Below are 27,826 nucleotides of genomic sequence, written 5' to 3' on the forward strand. Positions count from 1 at the left end.
GGGATTCAACAAATTCAATAGAGAGAAAAAAAGTTATGATTCAAAACAAGAATACACACCTGAGCATGAAGGAATTCTCAAAGAGACCTGCATTGCAGCTAACCCAGACTGGTTCTGAGCATATACCCGAGGACAAACTTGGAACACATTCAAACCAACAAACAGCTTATCTCAGAGAATTCATGTGCCTCCTTTCTTTCCCAGCACCAGACGTTTGTTAACAGCTACTTCTGATGTTATTGTGGTTATTCTTCCTTCTACAGTGCATCCTAAATCTGATTACTTTTTTACTTTCTTGATACTTAGTTGGTCTATAACTTTAAACCACAGACCATGGCAGAGTTGAAAGTGTACAGACAACCAAGGTGAACTTAGCAGAGGAGCCATGCCGGTAATCACCGATGCCCAGGTTAAGGCAGACATACATATTTGCAGGCTTTCTGATCCCTGTGTGATGGGACTGAGGACCACCTGAGGCTTCCTGAAGCTCAGACCATCTGTCACCGGGACCAATATGCCACCATTAAAGATTCAGTCCTTGAGGATTTTTTTAGGTTTTACAATTACTCATTTGCAGGTGAAAGCTTATGAGAGTGGTGATCTCCTATGTCATTGGGAGGTCAATCTAGAAAGATGCTAAAGAACAATTTGTTTCATCACTGGTAGAGAATAAGGAGTCAGAAATTATTTCATTAAGTTGGCTTAGGGAAACAGACTGATGGATTACTACATAGATTTAATGGAAGACTTCGAAAGAGCTACTACCTTCTTTTCTTTTTTCTTTTCCTCCTTCTCTATCTTCCTCTTTTTTTTAAGTTTTATTTATTTATTTTGAGACAGAGAGGGAGGGGGGGGAGAGGGGAAGACACAGAGAGAATCCCAAGCAGGCTCTGCATTGTCAGCACAGGGCCCGATATGGGACTCGATCCCACGAACTGTGAGATTGTGACCTGAGCCACCCAGGCCCTTGTCCTCTTTTTGACGGCTTTCCTGAGATAGTTGTGCTGCTCACCTACAGAAAGGTGAATTGTGAAGAACATAAATTATGAGCACAGAAAGCATCTTCTCTGCTCTGTTTGCTGGTCTGGCTTCTCAGGTTTACAAAGGCCCCATTTTTCCAGCAGCTCCAGTGTCTTTCTCTGGTTAATGAGAAGATCTGAAAGAAAATTCACCCTCAGCTGTTTGTGATTTATTGGGTGGCTCCTGCCATATACATGAATGCATCTGCAAAGAAGAGAATACAATAGAAGGGGGCAATGCTTAAGCAAACTCAAGGAATGACTAGTGGAAACTTTTCAAGCATCTAACACTTGTTAAAAAAAAGAGATAATTTGAGATTATTAGAGGGTCCCCTAATATTCTTCACATCATTCTGTTTCTATGTGTGGCTGATACAGCTTGTATGTATGAAGAAATTCATGTGTAACAGGGAGGTGAGGACACTACTTTCTTAAAATTACTGTCATATTTTCATCTCAGGATAGATTATTTTCTATAATCCAGCAGTCTCCTGGGGGGGGGCATTTTATTCTCAACCCACCAAAGCAAACAATTTGAAGCACAAACACAAGATGTCTTTGAAGACAAATGTATTCCCCATCCCATATCAAAAAATAACGTGACACAAAGCCAAATAATATGATTTCTAATAAAAAAATGTTAACATTATGTGCTAGGGTTTTTTCCTTCAGTTAAGGCATACCCTTTAGGTAAGGATATATCATACGTTAAAGAATATTGATGGGAGAAAATTGTGGGAAGTTGACATATGATAAGAACAAGGAAGTAGTTTTGTTGGGAAATTATTTTCAGTGTTTAAGAGCATGGTAATCCTTTTCATTCCTTTTAATAAAGAAATCTGAATTAGGTTGCTGTTAAGAAACTGTATACTTTGAACTTAGTAGTTGAGGGAAATCTGATAAAGGAACCACGTATAAAAGAGTGGGTGGGTTATAGGGAAATCAACAAGGGATATTGCAGTATCAAAAGGCTAGCAAGAATGGGTGAGGAAGATATCAGAAAAGTAACCGCATTGGCAGGGCTATCTTATAGGCCTATGGCCTTCTGCAGAGAATGGAGCCAAATCATGGTGACCTGGTGGGAAAGAGATGGAAAAATAAAAACATTGGCCAGCCTCACTCTCTTCCCATCCAACAATTTCCTGTCCCTACTTCTCCTTGGCAAACAAACAAACAAATAAACACAAACAAAACAAAATAACCAAAAGGAAGCCAAAACGCAGGGGAGTCTGTGGACAGAATCAATATAGATTAGCCCTTTGGAGCACAGAGCTTGGTGTGAAAGGGGTAGGGAGTGGATCTGGAAGGCTGAGTAGAAGATATCCAAAATAATTGTCATTAGCATCTTATCAAATTTAATTCAGCACCTTTCAATTTTTAAATTTGAATTGTCCGTTTTCCCATCTTCACACCAGTTTTACTGTAGCATTTCAGTCATCTGCACGTTGGTGCCCTCCCTAAGATTTCAGATGATTCTTTTTGTTCCCATTTTGTCTTTAACAATAATCACAAGATTTTTATTGCCTCTCTCTCGCTAGCATCATCCTATGGTGCTGAGTACAGTCATGATTGCTAGTGATAGGTCTCAAGTCGGGTCAATATTCTGACGGCTATTCTTAGATTCCATAGCTTTTTAGAAATTGGGAAGTCTATGTTCCATGAAACATGTAATGCTTTATCAAATTACATTTGTTGAGATTTTAGATAAAAAAATAAAGTTGGCTAGTTACTAAGGAAAGGTAAATAGAAGAAACATTAATTCAAATTGTACTGTAGTAGTTCGGACTCTCCAGCGATGCACTGAGAGTTAACACTGGTATGTTCACAGCTTGCCTGCTCCAGAGTCCTGTGTTAGTGAGTCTGATTTTGCCCTTCTCTCTCCTCCTCTAGAGAGAGTGTTTTATTTAATAAGAGAGATGTTAGGTCAAGTTACATCAGACAATGATGGGATTGTGGGGGAGTAGAAAAGAAGAAAATACTTGCATGGGGCTAGATATGGAGGGAAAGATGGGAGAATTATGATGAAATTGTCTGAAATAACTGGAGTATACAAGAAGCAGGCAGGAGAGCAGAGGACATTCCTGAGGACTATGTATTTAGAGCTTCATCATCATTTTTCGTGTAGGCAAATGTTTTGAGCTTCCATTAAAATTTCATTGGTTGCTGATTGTATTTCTTCAAACCATGCCACTACTTTGAGTTAGGACTATATAGATACCAAATTTATTTTAAAAACTACTCTTTTAGAGGTTGTCAGAATCTTGGACCTTCCGTGGGCACATGATGGTACTTGAAATTCAATTCATCTCTCTGTACGAGAGTTTAATCGTAAAACTGTTGCAACACTTGTGGAAAGAGGGAATTGGTAGAAATGGATATCGTGCCTGAACTGATGGTTATGAAATTAATTAAATTAATAAAATCATGAAGTCCACACTGATTTAATTACAAAATTTTGAAACAATCAAACCTATGACAATTCACTAAATTAAGAGAGACATGGTTTAGGAACTGGCTCTTCTGGAGTTAAAAATAGCCACTGTTCTTTTGAAGAGTCTGCAAAATCTGACACTAAAGTATATGAACTCAAAGTTACAAAAACTGAGGTTTCTGGGGGGACTGTTCAGAATGATTGCATGGTATGCTGGACCATTACTCATAATCAGATGCCACAATTATTAGTAAATATTTGTGAGCAAATATTTGTGAGAAATATTTGTTCTTTGTGTCCAGACTAGAGAATGACTTTGGGATGCCATCTGACAAGAGACAGTGTGAGAAGTAGATACTTAAAGGCACCTAGGGCAACTTCATATGAGAGCAATTTGCAGAAATTAAGAATTGGAGTGCATTCCATCTATAGGCAAATTGGGCAAATTCCATCTATAGGCAAACTCCATCTATAGGCAAATTCCATCTATAGGCAAACTCCATCTATAGGCAAATTCCATCTATAGGCAAATTCAATGGAACCAAAGTAGAAAAAGAGGCAAATTTATTAACTATCAAGGAACAGAATGAAATTCAAACCTGAGGTGCTAGGGCAAATGTGAGAAACCCAAAGTAACACTTGTTCCCTTGTTTCTTGGAAGTTGACACTTGAACTGAAATCCCATTGGGTGGATGTGAGGAGATCCACTCAATTATAGGATACCTCTCATCCAGGTTCATGGGTATTAGACCCACCAGTATACTGCTGGTGAGGCATAAGTAGCATTACTATGACTTGTGGCACAAGTGGCATCTCGTGGCTAACTACCCCATGCAACCTTCCCTCCCTTTAATAAAAGCAAAGCCTTGGAGAGGGAAGTATTAAATGCGAGAGCCTCATGTTTGTTTCCTGGGGACCCATCCATTTCCCAGCTTAGCAAAAGTGTGGCTGAACATAAATAAGATGCGCATAGTCACAGATTTCACCTCTCCTCCACCCCACCAATGGTAATCCTCTCATTTCCAGATCAATTTTCCTCCTTCCTTTCCAATCCTAAGGAGGAAGGGTTCTTTCCTAATACAACTGATAATAAAAGGATTTGTATGGAGAGGACTAGAGGCTGAAGGCACATGGGTAGAATTGGGGAGAAAGTCAAGTGGAGTAGCTGACAGTTGGAAGGACATTCTACTGGGGGCCTCCAGGTGGCTCAGTTAGTTTAGCGTCCAGCTCTTGATTTTGGCTCAGGTCATGATCTCACAGTTTGTGAGTTTGAGCCCCATGTGGGGCTCCATGCTGACAGTGTGGAGCCTGCTTGGGATCCTCTCTCTCCCTGCCCTTCCCTTGCTCATTCTATCTCTTTCTCTCTCTCTCAAAGTAAATAAATAAACTTAAAAAATACATTTTTTCGGAGCACTATGCAATCTGATTTACGGTTTTGTGAAAAACGCAATTGAATATTTTTGGATAATTCAACATTTTACTTTGGTCCTGTCATTCAAAAATATGTTGCTGGGAAGTAGCCCTGGAGAGGAGGAGGGCAAAAGGCCAACCAAGTACTGCCTCTTAGGGACTTAAGTATGCAAGTGCTTTGTATGTGGTAGTCTCTTCTGGCTTGCAGATTGCCCATCTCCATCAGCATTCTGTGATAGACCACACGGCTCTGGGTTTATAACATTTACAATAGGAACAACAACAAAAATCACAGGCACAATGGTCTTTGGTGGCCTCAATCTCATTTTTGCACATGTTCCTCCTAGGTTCTGGGGCCTCTCTCATCAAACTTTTTAGATTTCTACACCTCATATTCTGCTTCCTCCTTCTGATCTTCAAATCTGTACCCTGGGGGCGGCTGGATAGCTTAGGTGGTTAAGCATCTGTCTTTGGCTCAGGTCATGATATCACGTTTTGTGAGTTCAAATCCCGCTTCTCTCTCTTTCTCTGCCCCTGGTGGGATTCTCTCTCTCTCCCTTTCTTTCTCTGCCCCTTGCTCATTTGCACCCTCTCTCTCTCTCTCTCAAAAAAAAAAAAAAAAAAATCTGTACCCTCTGTTATTTGGGGGAAGTTTCTTAGGACTTCAAAGTTTTTGATTTATAAAATGAAGAGTCTAATCTCTAAACTGTAATTCATTGTGCTGCTAATGAAGATCAAATGAAATAGTGAGTGAGAACATGTTGTGGAAATTGTAAAGGGCTATAAAAATGTAATTAGGAGTAGAATTATTTACAGCTTGGCTATAAACCCTGGCTAGATCTTAGAGTATGGGGAACTTTCAAAAGTGCCATTTACTGGGCTCCTCTGCCTAGATATTCTGATCTAGTTCATGTGGAGTCTTGGTATCAGACTATTTTAGAAGTTTCCCATGTTTCTATTGGGCAGCCAGTGTTGACCACTGTTTTGTTTGAGAATTCATTACTTCCTTGTGATAGGCTTTCATTTATATATTTTAGGTCTTATTATGAATTATGAAATTAGGGAATTTGTTTATTTTTAAAAGAATTTCAGCTTCCAGGAAGATATTTGTTAAGAGCACCTTCATAGAATTATTGGTATCTCCCATAGAATTCGTCTTTTGCTTCCACCTATGAGGGACAACCTTGAAATAGTTCTAGAAGTCATAATCGGGAAATGAAATGAGGAGATTACTACAGCAGGCATATACTTGGAAAGACTAATGCAGGTATTTTAAACCCCAGAATCATAAACAGCAGTAATATCTGTGATAAAGGCTAACTTTATGATGACCCACAGCTTTTAGAATTTTATTATTGCAATCAGAAGCACTACAGTTTGGCAAGAGGTTAATTAGCTTTAGTTAATTTTTCTTCTGCCAGAATGTATGTAGTATAAATTACTCATGTGTGATACAATATTTGATTAATTTACATATAGCCATATATGTGTATATATCTTTACAATTGATTTTTAATTTTAATCACATGACAACTGGCATCAAATTTCCAAATACTTTTGGTAAACATCTGTATACCTTATTAGTACATTTATATTTACATTTTTCTTTGATAAAAATATTCTTATCTTTTAAACTGAATTTTTAAATGACTGATCATCTGCTTGTCTACCAGATGCTAAAGACAAGTCTGAAAATTTCCAGTGGAATTCAGAGTAGTTATTCTAATCATCAACAGCCATCACCATACCTACAATTATTGTTCTACTCTTTTTTTAAAAATAATATCATAGAATTCTTTGAAGAATAAAAAAGGAGTCATTAACCATTGCAGTATATGCTTTACTTTCATAGGAAGTAACAGAGAAGTAATTCTGTAGGTCAATGGCATTGATTATACATTGGAAAATTTTAGCTTTTAAGCATTCATGTATGCCTTGACTTAAGATACCTTGAAATATAAAGTATAAACTAACACATCTGATAAATCAGGAACAAGTATCTGAAAATGATTTACCATAGAGGTCTTTTTTTAATGTTTATTTTGAGAGAGAGAGAGAGAACGAGCTAGTAGGGGAACTGTATGGAGAGAGAGAGAGAGAGAGGGAGAGAGAGAATCCCATAGAGATCTTTTAAAGTAGCTCTGAAACTGTTAAGCTCATACATTGCTGCTGACGCAGTAAATTGAACCTAGTGATTCATTTGTGGGAAATATATCTCAAGAAAAAATTTTAAAACCTTAACATTATGTACACAAATTTGTTCATCATAATTTTATGCAGGCTTCAAAAAGTTGATTAAATATCTAACAATCAGAGAATAGTAAGGTAAGTGACATTACATTTAATGAACGAACAATTATAAAGTTTTTAAAATGAACATTTAAAAAATCTTATAAATTGTATTAAAAAATCTTTAAAATGGTTAAGATAGCAAAATGTATGTGTATTTTACCACTAGAAAAAAATCTAATAAAGTATAGAAGCAATATTCATTAACATATGATATTAGATGAAAAGCAGACTAGACCGTGAATAGAGTATTATTAGAACCACGGCAGATATATGCACAGATGGAAAAACAGGATATATCCAGATATCCAAATTGTATTATTTAAAGTGGCAAAATCATGGATACTTCTTTTATTTACTATTCAATATATTTTAAACATTATTTTATAAAAAAAAAAAGCTTTGACACTTTGAAAATAATAAAATAGATTGAATCTCTGTCTAAGAGATCAGGGACTCATTTCAAATTATTATTGTCATCTGTCCTATCATTTAAATAGATGCGTAAAGTAACTCAAAAATTTACTTTTATTTTTGTGGTACATGTTTCATGCAAGATGTTACTGCAAATAAATTCTCAGATACAAATGAGGGAAAACTAGATATATTAGAATTTGTGTGGGTGAAAGAGGTAGTTATTCAACATTTCATTTGAAAACCAAGACAAAAATAATCAGAAAAAGATATTGCTGATGAAACTGATAAAAATGTAGTGGTTATTTTTACTTGTCTCTGGTGCAGGAATGCCTCATCATTCTAACACTGCTAAGTCCTGAAGAGTTCCTAATAAAACTTAAACTTACCTGTTAAGCATTAAACCTAAACAGCAAATAACACTAACACATATTTTGATGGAAATCTTTCTGAGATGTATTACACACTTCCCTGCCTTCCTAAATGTTTTCCACTGAATTGAATCTGACCTTTTTTTGGTTAGACTTACATAAATGGCTTTACACTGCCAAGTTTGTGTAATTCTTCTCTTTTTGTAGTTGCTCTGTCTCTTCCCTTATTATCAAATATCCTTCTTTAACAAAATGACATGAGTTAGTTTCAGTAGAATCCCCTCCTCCTGCCATTTGAATTTCCTGTGTCCAATTTCCTCTGAACAGGTACACTCTACAACAAGTTTTTTGACCTTTGCATATTATGTGGTTAATAATATAAGGGCTTGAGTTTTCGGAAATTTCTTTTGACAGCCCAGAGGCTGTGCCCTTAATTCTGAATGTACAGCCATATTCTGGAATGGTTAGGCTTCCAGAAGTCTGGCTTCCAGATAAAGTGTAGAGTCACAGAACTGTTATACGGAAGCAAAAGAATACAGGGAGAAAATGCTGATAAGCAAATTATGTTTTGTCGACGTTGTGTTAATGCATAGAATGGAAGAAGTAATCCAAAAAGGAAGCCAAGGATTGGGAGACTTCCAAATGGCCAGAAGTTGGCACACAGAATACTGAAATCAGAGAAGAAAGGGAAGAAGAGTCTTTATCATTAGACCTTGCAGTATTCAGTATGTATGAGACTTTGCTCACAGGAACTGAACACAAATTTTCATGAATGTCCAGTAGTCCATACTGAAGGAAAGAGTTAGGAATACAAATTTTCCCAAAAACATGGGAGAAGCTAAAAAATTATAGTGTCTTTAAATAAAACCAACATTTCTCATTGTTATATTCTGAAGACAGTATCAGATTCCTATTTAATTTTTTTAAACATTTATTTATTATTGACAGAGCATGAGCAGGGGAGGGGCCAAGAGACAGGGAGACACAGAATCCGAAGCAGGCTCCAGGCTCTGAGCTGTCAGCACAGAGCCCGATGCAGGGCTCAAACTCACAAACCACTAGATCATGACCTGAGCCGAAGTCAGATGCTTAACCGACAGAGCCACCCAGGCGCCCCTCATATTCCTATTTAAATCTCTGGCATAAAATGAGGGAGTTGAATAGAACATTGCTGAGGTTCCTTTTAGACCTCAAATAGAAAGTCATCATCTTGCACAACTTCCCTATAACATTGGAAGAAGTTGACCAATATCTCCTTGAAGCAATTTTTTTTATTTCCATGACACATCATTTTCCTAGATTTTTTATTGCTCCTCTTATTGCTTTTTGTTTGCTTTGTCAGCAGTTTCTTCTCTGCCAACCTTAAAATATTAATTGGAGTTCCTTAGGGTTCAGCTCTGGTACTTCTTTTGTTCACACTCTAAATTCTATTTTTTTTTTTATTTTTTTTCAACGTTTTTTATTTATTTTTGGGACAGAGAGAGACAGAGCATGAACGGGGGAGGGGCAGAGAGAGAGGGAGACACAGAATCGGAAACAGGCTCCAGGCTCTGAGCCATCAGCCCAGAGCCTGACACGGGGCTCGAACTCACGGACCATGAGATCGTGACCTGGCTGAAGTCGGACGCTTAACCGACTGCGCCACCCAGGCGCCCCTCTAAATTCTATTTTTAAGCAAATTCATCCACTCCTTATTTCAAACTTAAAATTGTTTTTTTGAAATATAATAAATAAAAGTATATAAAGCAGAAGTGCATAGTTTTATAGATTCAAGAATATATAAAGCATACAACCAAATAAGTACCACTTAAGTCAAGAAATAAAACATTGGCAGCAAAAAAATGTAAATATCTGTGGTCATGAGCAACTCACATTTGGAGACTCACTTGTTTTTGCAGCAAATCTAATACAACTTGCCCTAAAATTTTTATTTTAAAGTCTTATTAATAAGTTTTATGGCTCTCCTGAGCATGATGGTAGGTGGTTGCTTTTGGTTTGGTTTTGTTGCTTTGATGAGAAATATTTCATTACTTCCTAGGGATTCATTTTCTGCTATTATGGAATATTTAAGAAAATGTATTTTTTAGTGTTTATTTATTTATTCGAGAGAGAGAGAATGCGAGCAAGGAAGGGGCAGAGAACAAAGGAGACAGAAAATCCCAAGTAGGCTCCACACTGTCAGTTCAGAGCCCGACATGGGGCTCCATTTCACGAACTGTGAGACCATGACCTGAGCCAAAATCAAGTCAGGAGCTTAACCAATTTGAGCCAGAGAAAATGTATTTTTTAAAATCATACATGGATGTCAAATTTAATGCATAATTTTTGTTCATCTATTCTATAATCTGTTAATGTAGTAAATTGCATTACTACAATTACATTGTTCAGTTTGTAAATGCTTAACCAACCTTACATGTCATCTTAATTTGGTCACGTTCAGTTATTCTGGTTTTTTTTTTTTTTTTTTTTTTTTTGCTTGAAAAGAATGCTTCAATTCTTTACTGAAGGAAATGGGGGAGGGGAGGGTCCACACACACCTCCCTTAAGTTATTCCTTTTCAAAAAATAGTGTTGGGTAGAGAGATAGGGAGATGGAGGATCCCAAGGGGCTCTGTGCTGACAGCAGAGAGTCCAATGTGGGGCTCAAACTCACTAACCATGAGATCATGATCCAAGCTCAAGTTGGACATTTAACCGCCTGGGCCACCCAGACACCCCTACAAAGAAGACTTTAAATAAAAATGGTTACCAGAAACAAAGGCATTGACCACACATTCAATACAACAAGAAGATGTAAGGATTATAAATATATACATCTAGCAAAACAGAAATAGAAGCTGAAAGAATTGAAAGGACAAATAAACCAACAATAATAGCTACAGACTTTAATACTCTACTTTCAATAATGGATAGAACTAGGGGCGCCTGGGTGGCGCAGTCGGTTAAGCGTCCGACTTCAGCCAGGTCACGATCTCACGGTCCGGGAGTTCGAGCCCCGCGTCGGGCTCTGGGCTGATGGCTCAGAGCCTGGAGCCTGTTTCCGATTCTGTGTCTCCCTCTCTCTCTGCCCCTCCCCCGTTCATGCTCTGTCTCTGTCTGTCCCATAAATAAATAAAAACGTTGAAAAAAAAAATTTAAAAAAAAAAATAATGGATAGAACTAGACGTTATAGCAGCAAAGAAATAGAGGAGCTGAGAAGCTATAAAGCAACTAGCCCAAATAGACGTCTATGTAGACCCCACTCAATAACTGTATAATACACATTTTTCTCAGGTATACGTGGTTCTCTAAGAAACCACTTGTTAAGCCACAAAACAAGTAACAAATTTTTAAAATACTGAAATAACACAAAATATATTTTCCAACAACAATTCTAAGTGAAATTAGAAGTCAATCACAGAAGTAAATTTGAAAAATTCACAAATATATGGAGACTAAACAACACACTCTTCAATAACCACTGGGTCAGAGAAGAAACCACAAGAGAAATAATGCTATGAGATAAACAAAAGGAAAAACACAGCAAACTAAAACTTATGGGATACAATAGAAACAGTGTTCAGAGGAAAATTTACATCTGTAAATGACTACATTAAAAAATATATATCAAATCAATAACCTAATCTTCCACGTTAGAAGGTAAAAAAAAAGAGCTAACTAAATCCAAAGCAAACAGAAGGAAGGAAATAATGAAGATTAAAGTGGAGATAATCAAAATAAAAGAGTGGAAAAATCATAGAATCAACAAAACCATAATTGGTTCTTTGGAAATATCAATAAAATTGACAAACTTTTATCTAGACTGACCACCACCGACAAAAAAGAGATGAGTCATTTTGCTAGAACCAAAAATGAAAGAGGAAACATTACTACTAACCTTATAGAAATAAAGGATTATAATGGAATACTATGAACAATTATATGCCAACAAATTTGATTACCTAAATGAGAAGGGCAAATTCCTAGAAACTAGCAAGCCACTAAAACTTAATTAGAAATAGGAAATTGGGGAAAACCTATAAGTAAAGATATTGAATCAGCAGTCAAAAAAAAAAAAAAAAAAAAAACTTCCAGCAAAGATCTCAAACTCTTTCAAAATACTTAAGTCATCATTATACAAATGCCAAAGCAAAACAAAGATATCACAAGAAAGGAAAACTACAGACCAATATCCCTTATGAATATAGATGCAAAATTCCTCAACAGGGTATTAGCAGTCTGAATCCAGGAGCATATTAAAAAGATAATATATCATGGCCATGTGGAATTTATCCAGTATTGCAAGGGTTATTCAACATACAACTATCAATTATTCTAATATGTCTTGTATTCAACATTGCACTGGAATACCTATCTTGTGAAATTTCTCGAGAAAAAGAAATAAAAGGCATCCAGATTGGAAAGGAAGAAGTCAATCTATCTCCGTTCTGAGATGACATGATCCTATCTAATGAAAAGCCTAAAGAACCTTCAAAAAAATATGAGCACTAATAAGCTCAGCAAAGTTTCAGGATAAAAATCAATGTGCAAAAAATCAGTTAACGTTTGTACACACTAGCAATGAACAATCTGAAAATGGTATTAAGACAACAGTTCCATTTGCAGTAGCATCAAAAGTAATAAAAGAGAAAAAATTAACCAAAATGTGTAGGACATATACACTGAAAACTATAAAACATTATTGAAAGAGATTAAAGATCTACATAAATGGAAAAAACATTTTGTGGTTATGGATTGGAAGGCTTTGTAATTGGAGTTTCAGAAGAAGAGGAGAGAGAGACTGGGGCATAAAAAATATTTGAAGAAATAACATCTAAGTAGTTTTCAAATTTAATGAAAAATTTAAGTCCTCTAAATCTCAAGCAGAATAAACACAACCACACCTAGACCATATAAAATACTCCTAAAATTCAGTAAAAAGGAAAACAACTCCCAAATGGGCAAAAGTTACACTTTATAAGGGATGATATACATATGACCAATAAACACATGAGAAACGTTCACCATTGTTAATCATCATGGATATGCAAATAAGATAGTATGTAAAGTGGTGTAAAATCAAACATATTGACAATTCCCAGTATTGATGAGAATATGGAACAACTGGATTTCTCATACATTGCTACCAAGAATGTAAAATGGAAGAACCACTTTGGAAAACTGGAAATTTCTTATGAGGTTAAATTCCTACTAGCCCTGATCTGACCCATCGTTCTCATTCCTAATCATTCATCCAACAGAAATAAAAATGCATGTCCTCAAAAACACTTTACAGAAATGTTCACAGCAGTTTTATTCATAAAATCCTCCCAAATGGAAATAATATAAATATCCATTATAAGGAGAATAAAGAAACAGGAGATACTACTCAGCAATAAAAGAACAAACTGGGTGCCTGGGTGGCTCAGTTGGCTGAGTGTACGACTCAGCTCGGGTCATGGTCTTGCAGTTTGTGGGTTCGAGCCCCGCATCTCAGGCTTGCTGCTGTCAACCTGTCAGTGCAGAGCCAGCTTCAGACCCTCAGTCCCCCCTCTATCTCTGCCCCTCCCCTGCCCACACACTCACTCTCAAAAGCTAAATAAAACATTAAAAAAAAAAGAAAGGAACAAACTAACAATTTCAGTGGGGCTGCAGAAGTGGAGATGAAGGTACTTGGCGTGGTGGAGACTGACTTGGTAGCTTTCCAGAATAAAAATTCTGGAGTGACATAAATATTCTCACTTTTGATAGGTGTGTGGGTTGCATGGGTGTACGCATTTGTCAAAATTAATTGAACTGCACTCTGAAAAATCTGTACATATCTCCATAAGTAATAAAAAGAGAAATCCTTACTGGGACAAGGTAGGTACAGATAAATGTAAACATCAGGGTTTTTTTTCTCCCTAAATATAGTTTTCTTTCTTTCACTTTTAATGTTACACCAGAGTCAGTAAGAGAAATTCAAAACTCTCGTTTAAGAAAAATAGTTGTATTTAGCAAGTCAGAGAACACCTTAGAAATTCAACATTAATGTTATGTTCCTTTTGAGTTACTATAGTTTTATGTTGCAGAGATGGAGTTGGGGTTTATTCAATATGCTTTATGTTCCCCAAAATGCGTGGCTATTTTTTTTTTTTTTTTTTTTTTTTTTTTTTTTAAATTTTTTTTTCAACGTTTATTTATTTTTGGGACAGAGAGAGACAGAGCATGAACGGGGGAGGGGCAGAGAGAGAGGGAGACACAGAATCGGAAACAGGCTCCAGGCTCTGAGCCATCAGCCCAGAGCCTGACGCGGGGCTCGAACCCACGGACCGCGAGATCGTGACCTGGCTGAAGTCGGACGCTTAACCGACTGCGCCACCCAGGCGCCCCAAAAATGCGTGGCTATTGAAGAGATGCTTATCTTCGTTCTCTAATACCTGCAGAGGCTCATAACGCACTCCATTTGTATTTTTAAAGTTCCTGGTGGGTAAGGAGAAACGAGAAATATTTAAAAGCTCTATGACTTCTTGCTTGCTGATTTCAAATTTAGGGAGAATCTTTATCAAACTGTAATTCTTTGGGGACGATATTTTATATAAGTATTTTCTAGCATTGAAGCTGTTTCCATGGAATTATACTGTTTTTTAAAATAAATGCTGAAAGTTTGAATTAATCTTCAATATTCTATGAGAATTTAATTATTGATAAGACATCTCTTATTGAAACAGAGCCTAGAAACCCTGAGGTTTGTGTTCTGGAATCTTTTGGTGAGGTCAGCTGACTGTCATTTCTACACTGACCCAGGATCTATTTCTACACCTCCTAAATCTTTTCAGTTAAGAGTGGATAAAACCATCTCCTCGATATTTTTAGTACAGCTGAGATAGCTTATAATCCTTAAAAAGATTTTAATCTAATCAACAAAGAGAAAAAAGATCAATGAATACAAGAGATGAAAACAGGCAATATTACACAGATTTTGCAATTCCGTTCTTGGTAGTTTGGCCCTACATCTTACCTCAGGAGAAAGATTATTTTGCCCCACGACCTCACAAATTTTTTCTGTCATCTTCCCTAGGGTATCTACTTCTCAATCCTTAGTTGGCAAGTTTGTGATAGTCAGTGACATGGGGAAACTTGAAGTTTACACAGTGAAATCCCCTGTTCTGCATAAAAAGATGTATTCTGATACAAAGAATCACCATTTTTATTTGGAAATTCAGCCTCTCTCCCCTCTTCATTCATGTCATCTGGATGGAGCCCTGTTTACAAGGGCTGGAGATGGACACATGAAACAGATCTAAGCCAATCAGGGTGCTCTGCCTACATTGATTTGCTCAGGAATGGGCAGGTGACCTAAGCCAGGCCCATTGGAGTAAATCTTTCTATAGAATGTCCAGAAAGGAGGTCTTATATGAAGACTACTTTTTTTTAGTTGGGTTTGACTGGGTTTACTCTGCCAGCTATTTTACAGCCCCAAGAAAAGAGCCCTTTGGAATAAATGAAATTATATGTGGATGATCCTTTGTTTCCAGTAGGGCCTGATGTCACACGTACCCTCAGACTATTCAATTATTAGAACCGGTGTATCCCATTTTTTTTTTTTGCTTGAGGCTACTTTGAATTGGGTGTTCTATGCAACTGAAAGAATTTTTACTGACACAGTAAACATTATCTGCGACACAAAATTAGTAAAATGTACCACTGTAAGAATACCTAGGAAATAGTTTGTGATCGGCCATGATGGGATGTGATAGGAAGAAATGTAAGGTTTAAATTTTCCATCATTTATTATCTGGTTTTCTTTTACTTTAAATTTTATTTATCAACTATTTATTTTCTGTCAGGCACTATGAGGGTAATTTTAGACATTTCATCAAATTTACTACTTCCAACTATCTAATGAAGTAGATGATTAACCTATTTCACAAATTAAGGAATCTAGGGGTCAGAGAGGTTATGCAACACTTTTCAGGTAATGTAACTGGTAAATAGTAGAGCCAGGATTTGAACTCATATGTATTTGACTCCCAATAAGTGTTATTTAACTACTTTGAGTAGCTCTCTGTAAATTGTGAATACTATTTCCCAGCATTAATATACTATAAACTTATTATATAACCTCATATAGTAGTCATATGACTGTAAAGTACAAACCACTGTATCATGTTTACATTTATTCTAGCCGATTTAAATGCAGTCATTAGCAAGATTGTTTCCATATGTGGTTTGTCCATATTTGACCTACAGGAAGATATCTACGGAAGTCATTGTTAATATAAATTTATAATCTTTGACATGTGCTATACTATTTTTGACCCTCTGATCTGAAGATCACTCTATTTACCTGAAGTAAAGAGCACAAAAACTTAACTAGTTTAAAGAAATACATTAGCTTTCGTGGCCCCCATTTATCGACCACAGGCTCAGGGATGAGGCTGGGTGGGAAGAGAATGGAAATTAGTACGTGGAGATGAACACACTGGGAATATTAGATTGAGAGATGAAGTATGAAAGATGGAGAGCTGAAAAAGAGTTTCTGTGATTCAAAAAGTGGGCTAGCTGTTACTTTCATCCCTGGATATACCCAAGAATTACCAATGAGTCTTTCACAAAACACCCATGCCTTACCCTAACTCACCCTGGATGAATGAAATCAAATTTCATGGCTGGTGCAGCTGGTATCTGTCTTTAAAGCTCCACAGTGATTCCATTGTGCTGGTAGAATTGAAGGCCATTGGGATAATGGAGGAAAAAGGGGCACTTTTAGCTCATGTAATGGCAGTCATTTTTATGTTTCAGCTATTCATTCACCTATGAATCCATTATCTCTCTAATTTGTGCATGTATTCATGCATTTATCTTTTCCTTTTTTCAATTATTCAATTCTTCATCTATGCACTCATTCATTGAGCCATCCATTTCTTTTTTCACTCATTCACTGATTTAGAGTCAGTCACATAGTCAGTCCACAAATACTTACATAGAGTGCCTACGCTCTGTACTTCAGGAGATACAAAAGTGAACGCAGCAAGTAGGTCATTGCCTTCCAAAGCCACCAGTTGGTATGATAGTGTTTCTGAGTGTGTACTGAGAAACAGTACTTCTCTAATGAAAAGGGATTATGGAAAACACTGGCTTATGGGCTAATTCTGAAGTTATGAAAACTTCCCCCTTTAATGCCATTTTCATGGAATAGTAGTATCTCTGCATCTCTGACACATTTAAAGATACTGAAAATTCTAATTTTAAATTTGCTGGAGTGAGATGCTGACTGAGTAAAAGAAATAAATAATGTGTAATTATCACTTCCCTCCCACCTTACACCAAATAAAGTTTAGTTTAATATCTTCAGCTGAAAGATGCAGAAAATGACTGTAATTAACTTTGGTTCAGTTCTTAGTCCCTTTTCTATTTCCAGATATTTCTAATTCCCGCAGAAAGGCTCATTTATATATCTTTTAATCCATTCAACTAAAACTTCTCCAACCTCCCACCTTATCAAATTGAGCCAACTTTGGGGCTGATATGCTTTGTTTTGGTTGCTGCTTATTTATTTGTACTGATTCACTGAGCCTTAATATAGCTCCTGTTGCAGAGTCGATGGTTGCTGTTTATTTTTGAGTGAGAACAGGGTGTAAGTACTACATGTTCTTGGACATCAATTCCAATTTGATCTTTCTCACTTGCTAAATCCCAGATTGTTAAAGAAGTCTTGCTCCTATTGTATGTTACACATTTTAAAGTGGTATCTATGTTTAACACAAAAAAGAAGGATTTGTCAGACTTCATCACAAACCAACGCGACCAAACCATTATCAATTTTATACATTCCTCAATTTTTACACCTCTCAGATTTCACATGTAGTTACTTTGAACAGAGCTTCCCAAGTGAGTTGCTAGAAATGTCCCTCAGAGGTGCCTAAGAGACACCTCAGAGACAGCCTAAGCTCTTTAGAATTCTTTTGGTTTACCCTGCCTTTATGAAATCATTAGTTTTTAAAACATAAGGATTTGTTCAATTATTTGTAGTTTAAGTATAATATAACACTTGTTACTTTTTTTTTAAATGTCACAAAAGGGGATGGAAAGGTGAAAATAGATTGTCTTTATTTTCTCCTTACCAATCCTTTTCCATAGAATTTAATCAATGTTGTTTCTCAAGTACCTCTTCCAGAAATTTTATACGTAGGTAATGCTCTAGCCTGAGTTCCCCAAAAAAGAGAGGAAGGAAGAAACAGAGAATTTGTTTAACAGCTTCTACATTCAGTTGATGAAAAGTTTACCCAACAAATTGTAGCTCCCTCAAATTTCCAGGTTCACCATGCTGGGTGCTAGGCAGTCTCTCTGGGAAGCCTCAGGGCAGGATGTGAGAGATGCCTTGTGTGTATATGGGGTAAAATATTGTAAGGTTAAGCCTCCTCCTCCTTCATAAATACTTGGCTTTTCCCCTTGGCCAGCTCTCACTAGAAAAAGAGACAGTTAAGGCTGAGTCTGAACTGGTGCATTGGAGTTACTTAATGTAGTTTGTATGTTATTAGTGTGTGCACACATGCATGTGTATGTGATTTTAGTTTTATGTACTGAAAAATCATCAGTCTTTTAATTCATGACTTAATGGTATTACATCTCATAATTTTGGCAGATGAGATATTTGTCATTTCATAAAAATTCCCAACTATCATCCACATTGTTTGCCAGAAAAATTATAGCCAAGCTTAAGAAAGTTACTAATGGCCAAATAACTTCAAAAGCAAAATTATAAAAAATCTTTGAAACATTTTTATAGCAAAAATCAGATATATTGCAGCCTGTGGATGTATTTTAATGGGCTTGTTCTACTTTGTATGGTACCTCTGAAAGTGAGAACCTTAAGTTCAGTGAGGATCTTAAAATGGCTTTGTGCTTACTGGGTCATGTCTGAATCCTAGAATCAATAAAGATTTTCTTTGAGTCTTTGTTTGAAAATTCTTATTTGGGAAGACTCAGATATAATACTAGAAGAGAGCTATTGGCTAGAAATTAGGGACATAGCTGACATGCATGTATACATACATACATACATACATACATACATACAAGAATATGTCTTAGGAAAAGTGGCAGAAACTTGGAATATCTAATACACTCAAAATATTAATGAAAGAAGTGAGAAAAATAAACCTTGATGACCCCAAGTAAACCTATGTGAATTGTGCAGATAATTTTCATTGGCTTGAAGTGAAAGATGCAATGGGAGACATGGAGATGTCTGCAATCTCAATTTTTTCTAAGCCATGGTATTGGTTTGTATAGGTCACTGCGTGAAAGATAAAAAGAACATTGTTCAACTAATGAGAATTTCTTTATTGGACTGGGAATGAAAGCTATGTTTCCAACGATAGCTTATATATTCACTATTCTTGAGCCATGAAAAGTAGTTGAGCAGAAACTTTCTTGAATTATCTCTGAAATAGATGAAAGCTAATTAAAGCTAAGGACTTTTACTTAGTGATTGATTCTATTCCAGCTTGCTCCTTTATACACAAAATTTTTGCAAACCAACGGTGTGTGAACTGAAAAGGGAATCTTAGATATAAGCAAAAACTTTAGGTGATTTTTTTTTAGAATTTGCCTTCAAAATACATTTTTTTCCCTTTACATTCTAGCACTTTGAATTACAGATGAAATAGCTTGACATGCTATAAAAATGCAATAGTCTTTCTGAAATATTTTGATTACATATTTTTCTGAAGACTACTTCTTTTTTCCCTTTAAGTACAGGGTTCATTTCTCATTGCCTCCCACACTTGACGACTATTCTCTGAGTGATCAAGTTTGCTGTGTGCATGGCAAGTATGTGAAATATGTAGATAGGAATAAGAATTTGTGATTAACACAAGGTCGGTTTCTGTTAGGTATCATAATTTTCAAACAGCCTGAAAATAGAATTTCTTTAGATTTATAGTTTACTTCTCATCAGTGGGAATGTTAAGAAATAGCAACTTTATCACCTCCGCCAGTGCTCACTGCAGTCACTCTTCAAGTTGCCTCCTTTACTAAACTTTTTTTTAAAAAGTGTTTTGAGAAAAGTAAGTTCCTTTTTTCTTTTACTAACGATTATAATAAATAATATTTGTTCCCAAGGAGAATCATCTGAAACAGAGGAAGAGCAAGGGGAAAAAATATGTGCAGTTCACAACACTTAGAATCTGTTAAACACAGGATATTTAAGAATTGACAACAATGCTCATCTGATTCTTATTTTTTAGCAAGTCCTATGAATATCAGTAATGCTCTCCTAATTTAGAGATGGTAGTAAGCTATAAAAATATTAATTGGACCCTGATCATAATTAGGACATACTGAGATAACAATAAATTAATGCAATTTAATTACTTACTATCCTTAATTTAATTGAATTTAATTTTTAAGTTTATTTATTTTGAGAGATAGAATGAGCGAGCATAAGTGGAGCAGAGAGAGAAGGAGAGAGAATCCCAAGCAGGCTCCATACTGTCAATACAGAGCCTGATGTGGGGCTCAATCTCACAAACCATGAGATCATGACCTGAGCCAAAATCAAGAGTCAGACACTTAAGCGATTGAGCCATCCAGGCACCCCTTACTATCCTTAATACAACCCATTTGGAAAGTGATTCCTCCCTACCCCAACCAACCAGGGGAAATAAAGCTTATTTACTTATCTCCAAATTTTTATTTAAATTCTAGTTAGTTAATATAAAGTATAATATAGGTTTCAGGAGTAGAATTTAGTGATTTGTCACTTACATATAGCACCAGTTCTCATCACAAATGTCCTCCTTAATACTCATTACCCATTTAGCCCATCCCCCACCCACCTCCCTCTATCAACGCTCAGTTTGTTCTCTGTCATTAAGAGTTTCTTATGATTTGCTTCTCTCTCCCTCTTTTTTTAACTTCCCATATGTTCATCTGTTTTGTTTCCTAAATCCCACACAGGAGTGAAATCACATGGTATTTGTTTTTCTCTGACTGACTTATTTCCCTTATCATAATACACTCTAGCTCCACCCATGTGGTTGCAAATGGCAAAATTTCATTTTTTTATGGCTGAGTCATATTCCATTATATATACACACACAAACACACACATACACATGCACACACACACACGCACACCGCATCTTCTTAATCCATTTATCAGTCAGTGGACACTTGGGCTTTTTCCATAGTTTGGCTATAATTGATAATGCTGCTATAAACATTGGGATGCATGTACCCATTCAAATCTATATTTTTGTATTCTTTGGTATCTTTTGTATTCTTTGTATTTTTACAATTCTTTGAATTGTATTCAATTCCTAGTATTGCAATTGCTGGATCATGGGGTATTTCTATTTTAAACTTTTTGAGAAAACTGCATACTGTTTTCCAGAGTGGCTACACCAGTTTGCATTCCCACCGACAATGCAAAAGAGATCCTCTTTCTCCACATCCTTGCCAACATCTGTGGTTTCCTGTGTTATTAATTTTAGCCATTCTGACAGGCGTGAGGTGGTATCTCATCATGATTTTGATTTGTATTTCCCTGATGATGAGCGATATTGAGCATCTTTTCATGTGTCTGTTAGCCATCCAGATGTCTTCTTTGAAAAAATGTCTATCCATGTCTTCTGCTCATTTTTTAACTGGATATTTGTTTTTATAGATTTGGATGCAGAAAGTGATTTGTTAATATCAATCAGAAGCCACAAAGATGCCTCTGCTCTTTGGCTCAGTAATTGAACTTTTGGGATTCTAACCTAAGGAAAAAAATTATAATAGTCTAAATAATGCAAATGTAAACAAACATTTATATATAAAGATGTTCATAATAGCTGACCATCTGACAAAGCAGGAAAGAACATCCAATGGAAAAAAAGACAGTTTCTTTAACAAATGGTGCTGGGAGAACTGGACAGCAACATGCAGAAGGTTGAAACTAGACCACTTTCTCACACCATTCACAAAAATAAACTCAAAATGGATAAAGGACCTGAATGTGAGACAGGAAACCATCAAAACCCTAGAGGAGAAAGCAGGAAAAGACCTCTCTGACCTCAGCTGTAGCAATCTCTTACTCGACACATCCCCAAAGGCAAGGGAATTAAAAGCAAAAATGAATTACTGGGACCTTATGAAGATAAAAAGCTTCTGCACAGCAAAGGAAACAACCAACAAAACTAAAAGGCAACCAACGGAATGGGAAAAGATATTTGCAAATGACATATCGGACAAAGGGCTAGTATCCAAAATCTATCAAGAGCTCACCAAACTCCACACCTGAAAAACAAATAACCCAGTGAAGAAATGGGCAGAAAACATGAATAGACACTAGTCTAAAGAAGACATCCAGATGGCCAACAGGCACATGAAAAGATGCTCAACGTCGCTCCTCATCAGGGAAATACAAATCAAAACCGCACTCAGGTATCACCTCACACCAGTCAGAGTGGCCAAAATGAACAAATCAGGAGACTATAGATGCTGGAGAGGATGTGGAGAAACGGGAACCCTCTTGCACTGTTGGTGGGAATGCAAACTGGTGCAGCCACTCTGGAAAGCAGTGTGGAGGTTCCTCAGAAAATTAAAAATAGACCTACCCTATGACCCAGCAATAGCACTGCTAGGAATTTACCCAAGGGATACAGGAGTATTGATACATAGGGGCCCTTGTACCCCAATGTTTATAGCAGCACTCTCAACAATAGCCAAATTGTGGAAAAAGCCTAAATGTCCATCAACGGATGAATGGATAAAGAAATTGTGGTTTATATACACAATGGAGTACTACGTGGCAATGAGAAAGAACGAAATATGGCCCTTTGTAGCAACGTGGATGGAACTGGAGAGTGTGATGCTAAGTGAAATAAGCCATACAGAGAAAGACAGATACCATATGTTTTCACTCTTATGTGGATCCTGAGAAACTTAACAGAAACCCATGGGGGAGGGGAAGGAAAAAAGAAAAAAGAGGTTAGAGTGGAAGAGAGCCAAAGCATTAACAGACTCTTAAAAACTGAGAACAAACTGAGGGTTGATGGGGGGTGGGAGGGAGGGGAGGGTGGGTGATAGGTATTGAGGAGGGCACCTTTTGGGATGAGCACTGGGTGTTGTATGGAAACCAATTTGACAATAAATTTCATATATTGAAAAAAAATAGCTGACCATCATAAAGCTCTTATTATTACAATAGGAACTGTGATAAATGTTTTAAGTGTATTATCCTGTATAATCATTCTCAAAACAATTTTATGGGATATTTACTATTATTGCTTCTATTTTATTGATTAGAAAATGAGCTCAGTGAATTAACTAATGATTACACAACCAATCAGTGGTGAAACAGATTAAAACCTAAGTGGGTGGAAATTCAGGGTCCATAGTTTTCTTTCCATTTGAAAAGTTTAAGTCTATAGACGAGTTGAGAGCTGAGAACAATGAACTGTTCACCTATTTAAGCACATTTACTAATTGTTAAATTTTGGTACACTTGTTCTCTATGTATACACCCTAAGATATTTCAGCATGTGTAACGAAGAATAAGAACATTCTTCTGCTTAAGCACATGGTGTTATTACTGTTAGACATTTAATATTAATTCAGAAATATCGGTAACCATACCCTCTATTTTTAATCATGCTCCTGTCCCATTTTTTGATAGGGAGATTCATACTTCAGTTTCTCTGCTATATTGACCACTTTACAGCAACATTGTGCTTTGTACAATAGCAAAAATAAGGAGGGGCTATGATTAATAATATAAAATGTTTAAAGGAATTACAGTGTAGCCATGTGATAAAATATTATATCTCAAAAAATGAATTTTTGAGGGAATTTAATGACATGGGACAGTTCTCATGATATAATGTTAAGTGAAAAAAGTTGGAATAGAATTACAGTTGAAATCACTTATACATTTGTTCTTTTAACAATCTTGGGTTTAATTTTTATAGATGCAGGGCATTTGATGTTACAGCAACAAAAAAGAGTTAAGATCTCTCTCATTTAAAATTTTTAGTAGAGAGATGGGCAAACCTTTCAACAGATACCTAGAATAAGATGGGGTAAGTAAGTGAGGGAAATAAGAATATTCTGGGAGAGGAATCTGATTTAGTCAGGGTGAAGGGGGTGGGGAAGGCTTCCCAGAGGAAGTATGATATCCATTATTTAAAAAGTATGGAACTGATATCCAAGAATGAGGTAAACATCCAAAATGTTAAAGACTATTTTTAGGTGGTGAGATTATGGATTCTTTTTATTCTCTGTGTTTTACTTCCAAATTTTTAATCATAAACATACACACTCCTCTATAAACATAAAAAAATAATTTTTTGAAGTTTCATAAAAAAATAAATTTTAGGATTTACCCAATCCCCATTGTAAGGTGGTTAGTTACAGAACAGAGATAAAACAACTATAAAATCACTCTTAATCTCAAAAAGTAATAGGTACTTTTTTTTTTATTTTTATTTATTTTTAATTTTTTTTAATGTTTATTTTTGAGACAGAGAGAGACAGAACGCGAGTGGGGGAGGGGCAGAGAGAGAGGGAGACACAGAATCTGAAACAGGCTCCAGGCTCTGAGCTGTCAGCACAGAGCCCGATGCAGGGCTCAAACCCACAAACCGTGAGATGATGACCTGAGCCGAAGTCGGACGCTTAACCGACTGAGCCACCCAGGCACCCCAAGTAATAGGTACTTTGAATAGTGAAAATAATAGCTATCAAATTTCATCATCTTTTCTTGGGTGTTCAATAATATTTTAGTTAAGGGTATTGTGTTGATAGCATCTCCTTTATTACAATGTCCATTTTTATACAGCTCAGTAGATAAGTAGTCAGATAGAAATATGTTAGCCCACAAAATAATGAGGCTTGCTTAGATGCCTTATGATCATGCATGGCCATCCTTCCTATAGCCACAGTGATAGCCCATGTCCCAGCAGCCGAGTAGTCTAACTAGACTTAAGTCACTCTCTACTTATATTCAACAAATATTTTGATGGCAAGTGCTATGCAATTTGTAAGGAAGGTCTCATGAAATTATAAAATAGTAAATTATATAGCATGTAGATTTTATATTTGCTTTCAATATTGGTTCTTTTTAAATTTAGACTTTCTCTAGTCTTTCCCTTGGCATATGCTAAATTTTAATTTGCATAGCTGTTAAAATACATAGTACAAATAGCTCATGTTTAAATTATTTATAATCTTCTATATGGAATGGCGATGTGCAAGTTTGAGGTAATGGAATAACCTGGGATGTCCATGAAATCAAAAATGCAGAGGCAAATTAGAACCTTGAACAAAAGCCAGAGTCAACATGAAGATCAGACATCTGTATTTCTGTCAACTTAGAAGCAAATAGATCAGTTGACGGAGAAGAGGAGGAAGAAAATTGGAAAGTTAAATTGATCTCCTCTCAGGTTGCTTCTTTACTACCTGTAATAAGTCCGACTCCTCCCCCATATCATTGTAGTGTGTTTATATGATAAATCAAATGGCTCTTTTACAGATAATTTAATTCCTTTAAATTAAGGAAACCTTTTTTAATAGCTAGCACTTTAATACATGTGGTGCTTACAGCTCCCAACACATTGAACACCACTGCTCATTAGGAAACTCTTTAAAAAGTCATTTAGTGCAGATAGTAGATTTTACTTAGCAAATGCAAACCTATAATTCAGGCTCATCATAACTGCAATATTATTCACAAGCTCAAAGACAAATATTATAAACATCCAAAAAAGTTAGGCCTATGTATATAAGATCACTGGACACATAACCAGAATATATCTTTTAAAATGGGCAATACTCACCATTTTAATTTTTCTTACCTTTATTAGGAATCTATGAACTGGCAAGAACCTAGCATTATCTAGAAAGTAATAAGTCAATGTTTCATTGCTTCTGTTCCTGCAAATGGCTTTAGATTTAAACATTTATTTTATTGATGAAAACAAAAGTCCAAACTCCAGAAGTCTGAATTAGATTTAATGACATATTCTCTTTGCTGAGTCTTTGTCTCACCCAGACAGGTTAAAGTGCATGGGGAATGATTTGATCTCATTAACTTGCTGCTGCTGGCGGCTGGTGGTTATCACAGATGGCAAGGGTTTTCATCACAGAGCTGTGCAACCCAAGACCCTGAACAAAGGGGCCCCCCCCCTCCACCCAGTCTCCAGGTGGTCATTTCTGGTAATTAATGCCTTGGGGAAGGTTCAGCTCTGTAACAGTATAATAGCAGGTAGGCTTGCCAGGGAAGTGGCCCTTTCCAAAACTTTTTTTTTTTTTTTTTAACCTTTTTCCTGTCAGTCTTATAGACAGTTGACTAGAGATTTGTTTTCTAACAGAGGAGCCAATTAGAAGGTAAGTATTCAGGGTAGATTTTACTCCTGGTCTTGCTGACAAAACCCAGGTATTCTTTATCCAGAGTGTTCAGTTTTATTCATCGCTTACCACTATTTGGATTTTGCTGGGAATGGCTTATCCATTTTAAATGCCTAATTTGTGTCATATGCAAAATCTAGTGGAGCTAATCACTGATACGCTGTGAAAAGGAGTGTTTGATTAGTACTTAACAAACAGACTCTAACAGCTTCTCTAGTTGCAAAGAGCGAATTGTATCAGGGACACTGTTTCCAAATAAGAAAGCTGTTAATAACTATTGTTTCTGAATTTCAACTTGGAATTATACATTAGCTGCTGGAAAGTCTTGAGAGAGATGAACAGAGAGGATTAGGCATTTGTGTAGAGGTATAAGATAAACCTTTCAAAATGAACCATCCTCTGGCAATGATTGCCATTTATTGAATGCTAATGTCAGTCTCCTAGCAGATATTATCTTACATAATCTTTATGGCAAACCCATGAAATAGGCATTGTTATACTTAATTTCGCATAAAAGGAAATGGATCTTAAAGAGGTTAAATACACAAATCCATAAAACCAGGTAGGACTAGGACTAGAACTCAGGCCATCTTGCCATACTTTGTTTCTTCCTCTATACTAGTGGTCCTCAAACTTCAGTGTGCATAAGAATCCCACGAAGGATTTGTCAAGACACAGATTTCTGAACCTCAGTCTAGAACTTGTGATTCAGTGGGTCTAGGCTGGGACCCCAGAATTTACATTCCTTACTTGTCATACCTGAGTGACACTGATGATGCTCATCTGGGGATCATAGTTTGAGATCCAGTGCTCTATACCATGCTGCCCTTCTAAGAAAGAAATTGAACTTATGAAAGTGGGCTAATGAATATCAAAGTTTAGATAACATTAAACTGTAAGAAAGCTTTACTTATGATTAACATTAATCAACTGAATGTGGGAGCTATTTTATTTTTAACATTGTTGATAATGAAAAGTCTTAAGGAGTAACAGTTCAAGTATACAAGCATTAATCTACACTATACATGTATCAAGTGTTCATCGAGAAGCTGATAGAGGAGGTACAGTGATCAACTAGAAATGATACTTGTTTTTCAAGAGCTTAAAAATCTCAAGAGATGTACATTTACAAATTAGGCAGAACACAGAAATATAACAAAGGTAAATACAATAGATCTGAAAACACCATGACTGAAGATATTCATTCCAATGGGATATTAATTTCACTTTGAGGAAAATTATTTCTGAATATTTGGTTTATTCCTTTTAATTTCCGATGTATTTTATGTCATACCTCTGTTTTGTTTTGCTTTTGCTTTCATAACACTGTAGGTAAGTAAAAATCTTTTCTGTGAGTTTTATGTAGAAGGTGGGCATTAATAACAAGTGATTCCATCTTCTATCATAGTCTAGCAATAGTGACAATAGTCCAAAAAATGAATCATAGCTTCCCTCTCCTGTGGATTTGGCTATTGAATTTGCCCTGAGAATGTCCCCAAAGGGCCCATGGCCAAGAGACAGGGAGGGCCCAGAGCT

Source organism: Puma concolor, chromosome C1 (assembly GCF_028749965.1).
Source record: "Puma concolor isolate L17-30 chromosome C1, mPumCon1.1.hap2, whole genome shotgun sequence".
Classification (NCBI taxonomy): Eukaryota; Metazoa; Chordata; class Mammalia; order Carnivora; family Felidae; genus Puma; species Puma concolor.